Raw genomic sequence first — 8,114 nt, 5'->3', positions numbered from 1 at the left:
CTCCACTCCTGTCCCCGCCTCCCCACCTAAAGGCTGTCGGGGGAGTTGACTCTTCGCTCTGGTGATAGAAACCAAATAGTCACCGGGGAGGAGGGGTTGAGAGATTCTTTTGTGCCTTTGATCTCCAGCAGACCCTGGAACCCGCTCAACACGGATCTCATTAATGCAGCTCGGCAGAGGAGCGACCCCGGGAAGGAAGCGCGGTCCGCGGAGCGGCCCGGGCTGTTGGGTCAGATCAAAGCGGTGAACTGAGGCTCATCAGAATTTCTGGAAGCTGCTTTCCCGTCTTGAGTTTCTCTCCTGCGGTCAGGCGAACAGAGGTTTTCCTAGCCGCACGGTGGGAAGCAGTTTTGTAAACTGGAAGAGGGCGTGGCCAATTGCACCTTTAAAAAACGTAACCTTGTTCTGGGACCTAAAGGAAACAGAGATAAGAAAGTCGGATGGATGAAGGATCAAACCCACCAGGTACGGACGGAGTCCTGGTTTCCTCTATGGCAGGTCCTCAAAATTTAGCCTGCACAGGACTCACTTGGGAAATTGGTTAAAATGCAGGTTGGAGTTCAGTGGGGCGAGCGCTGACCATCTGCGTTTCTAACAGGACCTCAGAGGGTGGCACCTGGACCTGTGCAGATCTGCACACTGAAGCCTGTCTGTCACAGGTAGAGAAATGCAGAACCGGGGTTTAGAAACTTTTGTAACAATTTTAAAATACCACGACATCCAAGCGCCTGATCGTTGGACTCTTTGAACCGAGTATACACCAGTTCGGGTGTTGTCAGACTGCATGGTGAGTCATATACCTGGCACAGCAGGGATCGCCTATTGGTTCCTAGCAGAGCGTTGACAAAAATGACTGGTTCTTCACCACAAGTAGTTTGAAACGCGCTCTCTGGGATTTGCCAACTCATGCTTTAAAACTCAAGCCAGAAAGTCACATCTTCCAGAGGAAGCCTCCCCGGAGATGCCAAGCCACTCACCCTGCTTCCGGCTCCACCGAGACATGGGTGTGGCTTATTTCTAAGACTATTGAAGAAACTACATCATATTATAAGGGGCTTTTTATTGCTGTCCTACCCATCTTCAGTTGGGAAAATGGAAGCTCCTTAAGAAAGGGAACTGCGCTTTAAAATTTGCATCCCCTGTCTTTCTCAAAGAGTGAATGAACCCTTGTGTGAAACTCCAAGCATGTTTATAACCCTTCTCAGAGCAGTTCTCCAGCATTAATATTTATCCAGCCCACCCCCTGTGGGAAACGTCATGGTATAAATTTGTGATAGTGCACTAGGCTGTTGCCCTGTTTCATAGGTTTAGAGACGCTTAGGCCAATAAAGACCGTGTCCCAGATTGAAGATCGAGCCAGGATAAACAACAGCAATCCCAGGCACCAAAGTGCTTAGTCAAATGAGTCCTACTGCCACCTGTGTTCAAGTATGGGAGCAGAACAATTACAGTCATTATGGTATTATTAATCTGTACAGAACATCTTCCAAGAGAAATTACCAGGCAGCTTGTTCAAGTGGGTGTGTGGGTGGGGCGTGGATCCCAGCAGCAGCCCAGGCACTGAGTAATGTATTGGGCAGTCTTGGCCAAGACACTTTCCAATATTGGCTCATCAATTGTAACAACTTACCACACTAATACAACATGTTAGTAATAGAGGAAGCTAGGGAGAGGGGCAGTGAGGGAGTAGATGGACACATTCCCCTCCATTTTTATGTAAACCTAAAACTGCTCTAAAAATAGAGTCTAAGTTTTTAAAAGTCACATTTCTGTTGTTTAAGAAGATATAGTTAATTACCCCCCCCCCAACTTGACTCATATGAAGAATATGAGCCAGATCCAATCCATAAGGGTTGAATTTTACTAACTTATTATAATTAAAAAGTTTCTCTCACCTGGGACTGTTGTTCAAAAAAAAAAAAAAAGCTTGTTTCTTAATCTCAGGTGTGGGCTGAGTGCTTAAAAATCTGAATGTTAGTAAGCACCCAACTAGGCAATTCTCAGTGTGAGAATTGCTGCTTTAAGGTTGTCAGAATTCATCAGATTTTCCTCATAAATGTACATTCTCAAAGAGGTGTAAAGATAAACTGAACAGTTAGGCTATTTGCTGAATAAACAGCAAAGGTCGTGATATATATATATATATATATATATATATATATTTAAGCTTTCTAAATAGGATATCCAACTTTCATGTATTTGGGGTTGAATCCGGTGTTTAAAAGGACTCTTACATTTACAAGGGCTTTGACAAAATTGGGCAAAAATGGGGAAGCATTTTAAATCCATAGATTTCTAAGAATATCCACTTTCGTTACCATTTTTAAAAAGTTAAGTGCTTCCTTTCAAGGGTCTGTAGAACCCTTTGGTCAAAGCTGTTTGGGCTAAAACAGTTAAACCCTGCCTTCCGACAAGTAACAGAGGCTCAGGAATGTTAATGCTCTGAGGCAAAGCTCCTTCCCAGTTACCCTACTTATTTCTCAAAGACACCATGCGAATGGAGTGCTATATTTTCAAATTAAAACATCAATAAAGCTCAAACAACATTCTCTTATTTAGCTGCACAAATTAATCCACAATTGACAAAACTTTATCTTAATATAGGTGGGACCATTTTGCCACTCTAAAGGAGGATTATGTATGCATATATGTGAGTGAAGTACTACAATGGTCCTGTTTTGTTTTCCACCCAAGAGTTTGTTTTTAGTTGAAATGGGTTGTCTTAACTTCCTTTGTGATTTCAAATTGCTTTCTTTGCTGTTATTCTGTTGCTTTTTAGCAGCTCTTAATCTGGGTGTATTTAGTGTGGAGCGTCTTTTCCATTACCTTTGTTTTTATAAAACACTCACCTCTAATTGCTCCAATCAGAGTAATGGTTTAATTACTAGTTACGGAAAGGGAAAGTTCTAGAAGTTTCTTTCACACAAATTAGAGGTTAATAACTGACACAACTGTAAAATACTGTTCTTCGTGTTTAACTAAACAACATTTCTTCCTTTCGGGTCACTTACAGTCCTGGATGTTTAAAAATTCACGTGTGTTTGTCTTTTTGAACAAACAAAAATTAAGGGAATTTTTACATTAAGGGAATTTTAAACATTTGCAGACAAGTGTTTCTTTTATTTCTCATTAAGTTGCAATTCAAAAATCCGGAAGGACATTTTTCTCCATGTGAAACTGCAATGGTGAAAGATTTCTATAAAAAGAACAAAATTGAGGAGGGGGGATACTTGAAACGCTTCACCTTGTAATAGAACTTAACAAGTACAAAAGTACAGAAATAAAGCAAAGATAAGACACCCCAAAAAAAACTAATTTGTTAGCAGTCATTTTTCTAAACGAGATGGGCTAGGGCACTCAGTGGACAGTTGATTCTGACTAAATCCCAATCACTTCAAAACCACAAGAATGCTTTCTAAATTGGGAACCCACACAAACACCGAGAGTTGTTTTCATAAATTAATCCATTTCCATTAAAGTGGTTAGTCCGGTCTTGCTGATTGTGATAAATGGTATAAATCCTGGGAACATTCGGAGATGGTCTATTCTGCCCCAGTGGACTGTTGCTTCCCCATTTCCTTATATCTTCATGCTCCCATCTTTTCTTCCAGTGGCTCTGAGGCTGACTCTCCATTGTTACCCTCTCTCCACCTCTGTTGTTTCTGTTGATAATGCTAATGTTTACCACTTCTGAACCTTGTGCCCTGACAAATTCTCCCCCTTCCTGAATCTTTCTGCTCACGTTATCCAAGCCAATATATGTGATTGTGTGTATTTGACCTGAAAATAGCTGTTTTTTTAACCTAATTGCTCCCTGAACTGTTAAGCCATCTCTTTTCGAACCCCTAACTTTTCACTGTCTACAATTCATCTCTAAACAATCAACTCCAATGCCTTACAATGGGATTTTCGCCCTTCATCCCACTCTCTTGAAGATGGCCATGACCTCAAAATAATCAAGTTCAATAGCCTGTTCTCAAATTTCATCCTCCTTGACATTACCCCTCTTGTGAAACTCTCTAACATCTTAGTTTCCAGGGCCAACTTCACTGTTGGGCCACCTGCAGAGTTGGCTGCACAGGCTCAGAAGGGGCCCCGTTCTTGGTTTTGCCGTCATAAAATTCTTGCTGATTTTTTAACAAAGGACCTTGCTTTTTTCCCCTTCTGCACTGGGTCCCGGAAAATTATGTAGCCGTTCCGACCTAGCTTTTCTCACACTGCATTGGTCTGGTCCTCCCACCTCTTTGACCTGTTTCTCTGCCACTTTTTCAGGCTCCTCTCTCCCTCCAGCCTCCAAAATGTGGTCATTCCTAAGCATGCATTCTCTTCCCCACTCTGACATTCTCAGTGTTACATTAATTCTCGGTATTTCCACTGCCGTCTCTTCATAATGATGTCCAAATCCATACTCACGCTCTATGAAGTCCCCTCCCCATATTTTCAACTATCCGTTGGATTTTTCCTAGTCAGGGTCTTCTCATCCTGTATATGCCCAAACTAAACCTTCTTTGTTCTCCTCATCAACACCTACCAACTTTCCTACATTTATTAATGGAATAATCATAATTCAGTCATCTTAATGAGTGGATATTGTCATATAGAGCTGCCCCATATCTTCCAATGATCCTATCTACCTGCTAGAAGGTCCTCACATGGTGAATCCCTTCAACCCAGTAGAGAACCTTCAAGTTCCATTTGCTCTAAACATGCAACTTCAGTTCTACTAGTTGGATATACCCACTGGAGATTTAACTCAGTAAACAAACTGCATGTTGGTGGCCCAGGCCGTGGCAGAGGCAGCATGTTTTTGTGGCCAGCTATGGGGGCAGAAGAAGCAGGTTTCCTAGGTCGGTAGGTGAAGCAGCCTCTGACCAATCAGGCCTGCTCTGTGCTGTGGTTCTAAGAATTGTTTCTGGAAGCTTTGCCTAAAGCCCATCCTCCAGCTCTGCCAATGATACAGCAAACTTTGTAACACTCTCTAATAAGTCTCCTTTTGTTCTCTGAAATAGATTTTGTTGCCTACAATTTGCCAATACCTCAGGAGGACTGACACCCGCAGATTGAAGAAAGTGGGCCACTGTGTTTGGGAATGCGTTCCTCAAAACGGTCTGTGGCCCTTTTGGTGCTAGGACTGGCTAGGACTAGTAGTGCCATCCAGGCCACCCTGGCCCCAGGTCCTGTGTGGGCTTTACTCTCAGTCTTTCCCCATTTGGGGCCCTCACTAACCCCCTATCATGCACATGGTGTCATCCAGAAGTCCAGAGCTGGCATTCATTGGGGACCTCATGGAGCTTATGGGTTCTCAGTGACTCACTCACCCTGGACAGAGGCAAACTGCAGTACTCTTTGCCACCAATAGTCCCCCATGGTGGACTGTTGGACTTAGCCATGTGTGTAACCTCCTGTGTCAGGCCTCACCTGTATGTTCTGACAAACAGTGGTACTGCCTGGGCCTATAGCACCCTTTGCTGTGGGGAGGTGGCAAGTGTCTTTATACTGTGTGGCTCCACCCTAGGCACACAGAACAGTCATCCTACTCCCTTCACTGGCTCTGAGCCTCACATCAGGCAATCTTCCCAGGTTAACTGCACCCACATTCTCCTTGTAGACAGTTGCTCAGCATTGTCAATCAGCCCTTCCAATCAATGTCTTCTCTTGCCTCCAATCAGTATGGTGTCTTTAGTCTTGTGAGGGGTCCTTAATCTGAGCCAAATGAGAGATGAGCATTTCTTGCATGAATGGGACAGCTCTTCCCACTCCGCTCATGGCCCCACCCCCACCTCCCCACTGGTGGTGGCGCTGGAAAGCCAGGGGCACTCAACATTGAAATCAACCATATGCTCAGAATGCCTTGCTTACAGCCCGTGAAGTCCAAGAGCAGATATAATTGGGAGATGTGTTGTTCAATGGTTATGCTATAAAGTTCTCAATGGTAAATTTTTCAAAAATTTGTTTTTCAATTACTGTTGACATGCAGTATTCATTTCAGGTGTATCACATAGTGATTAGACATTTCTACACCTTACGAAGTAATCACTTGGATAAGCCTAGTACCCATATGACCCTCAGTGGTAAATTTAACATGACCCAGAAATGAATTATCATTCACATTTTCCTGCATATTCTGGGTTGGACTTGCATTTGTGGTTATCATTAACAAAGCACTGTGACAACCTCTGAGGGTGTCACAGGCCCACGATGGACAACACAGGGTCATAAACAACAAAGCAGTCAGCTTTACGTAAATGGAATTAAGAAGCTAGCTACGGAGGTATGAATTTCTGTATTGTTTTAATACAAACAGGTTCTAAGGATCCATGACACTGAATAATAAGTTTCCCTACCCTTTTTCATGGTGCGAGACAGAAAGTAGCCACGCGTCACATTTGACAAGACGAATGGGAGATGTCTTCTGAACGTAAACAGGAAAAGTTGGTGCCTGGGCCCTAAGAGGAATCTTTATGTACACTCATCGGAATAAACAAATACTCAAAGGCTTATTAAATATCCATGGAGAAATCACCTCACATGGGCCCAAGCATTTTGTAACATATTTTAATTAAATTATTTATATATACTCGTATACAGGGGTCCCACACACCCTATGGGAAGCCCCGAAGGACAATATAGAAAGCCTAAGGCTGGCATGCAAGTGAGAAACTTGGGGATAGGATTCATGAGATACATCACAGGGTCGATTCTACGCAAACTCTTCAGCAACCTGGTAAGGCCTTGTTTTCCCAGCTGACATGGCCTGAAGTCACCACGATTGCTTCTGCTTCTTTAATGAGTTAGGAATATGTTTAGAATGTTCTTTCCCTAATGTTTCCATTAAATGCAAGTGTGCTGTTGCTGAGAGTATTAGGGGGGAAATCAGATAAGTGCAGAGAGTTGTTTATATAAGAATGTCCAGGACAGAGTTGTATAGAAGAGTTAGGAGCCTGGACAAGGCATCAATGCCTGGAGGCAGGAGGCAGGTTGAGTGATAACTGCATGGCGGCCACTCTTTATGTTAGTTACTGTTCCTCTGTATGAGCCACCTAAAAGGAAGTGGATTCAGACAACGGTGATTTATGATTTCTCACAATTCTGTGGCTTGACTGGACTTGACTGGGCTTGATGGTTGCTGATGTCAAGTGAGCTCTCTCTCAGGCAGCTTCGGGCAGACCGGTGCTCTGCTGTGCCTGGTCATAGGACAGGGCCTTCCGCACACAGCAGGAGCCTGGCTGGGGCAGTGGGGACAGCTGGCCACTCTCTCCACATGTCTTTTCCCACACTGTGGAAGTCTCAGGATTCCATTTACAGTATGTTCATTGCATTTAGTACATTAACAACGCTGTGCAACCATCTATCTAGTTCCAGAATATTTTCATCACCCCAACAGCAGACTTCATACCCATTAAGCAGTTACTGAGATTCCCACTAGCCTCTGGCAACCACTAATTTGCTTTCTGCCTCTATGGATTTTGCCTATTCTGTATATTTCATATAAATGGAGTCATATATACCTTTTGTCGCTGACTTCTTCGATTCAGCGTAATGTTTTCAATGCTCGTCAGTGCCATAGCATGTATCAGCACTTCATTCCATTGAATGAGTAGACCACATCTTGTTCATCCGTGTGTCAGCTGATGGATAGTTTGGTTGTTTCCACTGTTTGGCTATTGTGAATAATGCTGCCGTGAACACTTGTGTACCTGTTTTTAATTCTCATACCCAGGAGTGGAACTGCTGGGTCACATGGTAATTCTATGTTTAGCATTTTGAGGAACCAGCAAGCTGTACCCCTCGTGGGCCATTTTTAATCCACCAAACTCTCCATATTCATTGATGTGGCGATATGAATAAATAAAAGTTACCAAATGATATGTTTCATCTGTATGTTACAGAAATTTAAAACAAACAGTGGTTTAAGGCAGGCATATTTATGTTTCCCTCACAAACAAAGCCTGGAGGCCCAGGATGTTCCATAAGGTTTTCAGGGCCCCTGACTTTTTCCAGCGCGCTCTCTCTGCCTCTCTCTGCAGGTGTCCACAGGGGCTCAGCCTTGCAGTTTGAGAAGGAGGTTTCAGCTTCCTAAGCAGCAGGAAGCAGCAAGGGATGATGACTTACCG

At 43.4% G+C, this 8,114-nt stretch overlaps 2 long non-coding RNA genes across 2 annotated transcripts in view; both read left to right on the top strand.

Annotated features, from left to right (window-relative positions):
• The window catches only part of LOC106727518, a 27,556-nt gene that overhangs the window by 17,858 nt on the left and 1,584 nt on the right, over positions 1-8,114 (top strand). Inside the window, exon 3 of the long non-coding RNA XR_001363743.1 lies at positions 6,730-6,734. This is a non-coding gene — a long non-coding RNA (uncharacterized LOC106727518). The remainder of the gene's footprint in view (positions 1-6,729; positions 6,735-8,114) is intronic.
• On the top strand, positions 392-1,764 carry LOC106727519. The gene is made up of 2 exons (XR_001363744.1): positions 392-465; positions 599-1,764. It is a non-coding gene; the product is annotated as an uncharacterized LOC106727519 (long non-coding RNA).

The sequence above is a fragment of the Myotis brandtii genome, unplaced genomic scaffold (genome assembly GCF_000412655.1).
Source record: "Myotis brandtii unplaced genomic scaffold, ASM41265v1 scaffold440, whole genome shotgun sequence".
NCBI classification, from domain to species: Eukaryota; Metazoa; Chordata; class Mammalia; order Chiroptera; family Vespertilionidae; genus Myotis; species Myotis brandtii.
This window is presented reverse-complemented; position numbering and strand designations above follow the sequence as displayed.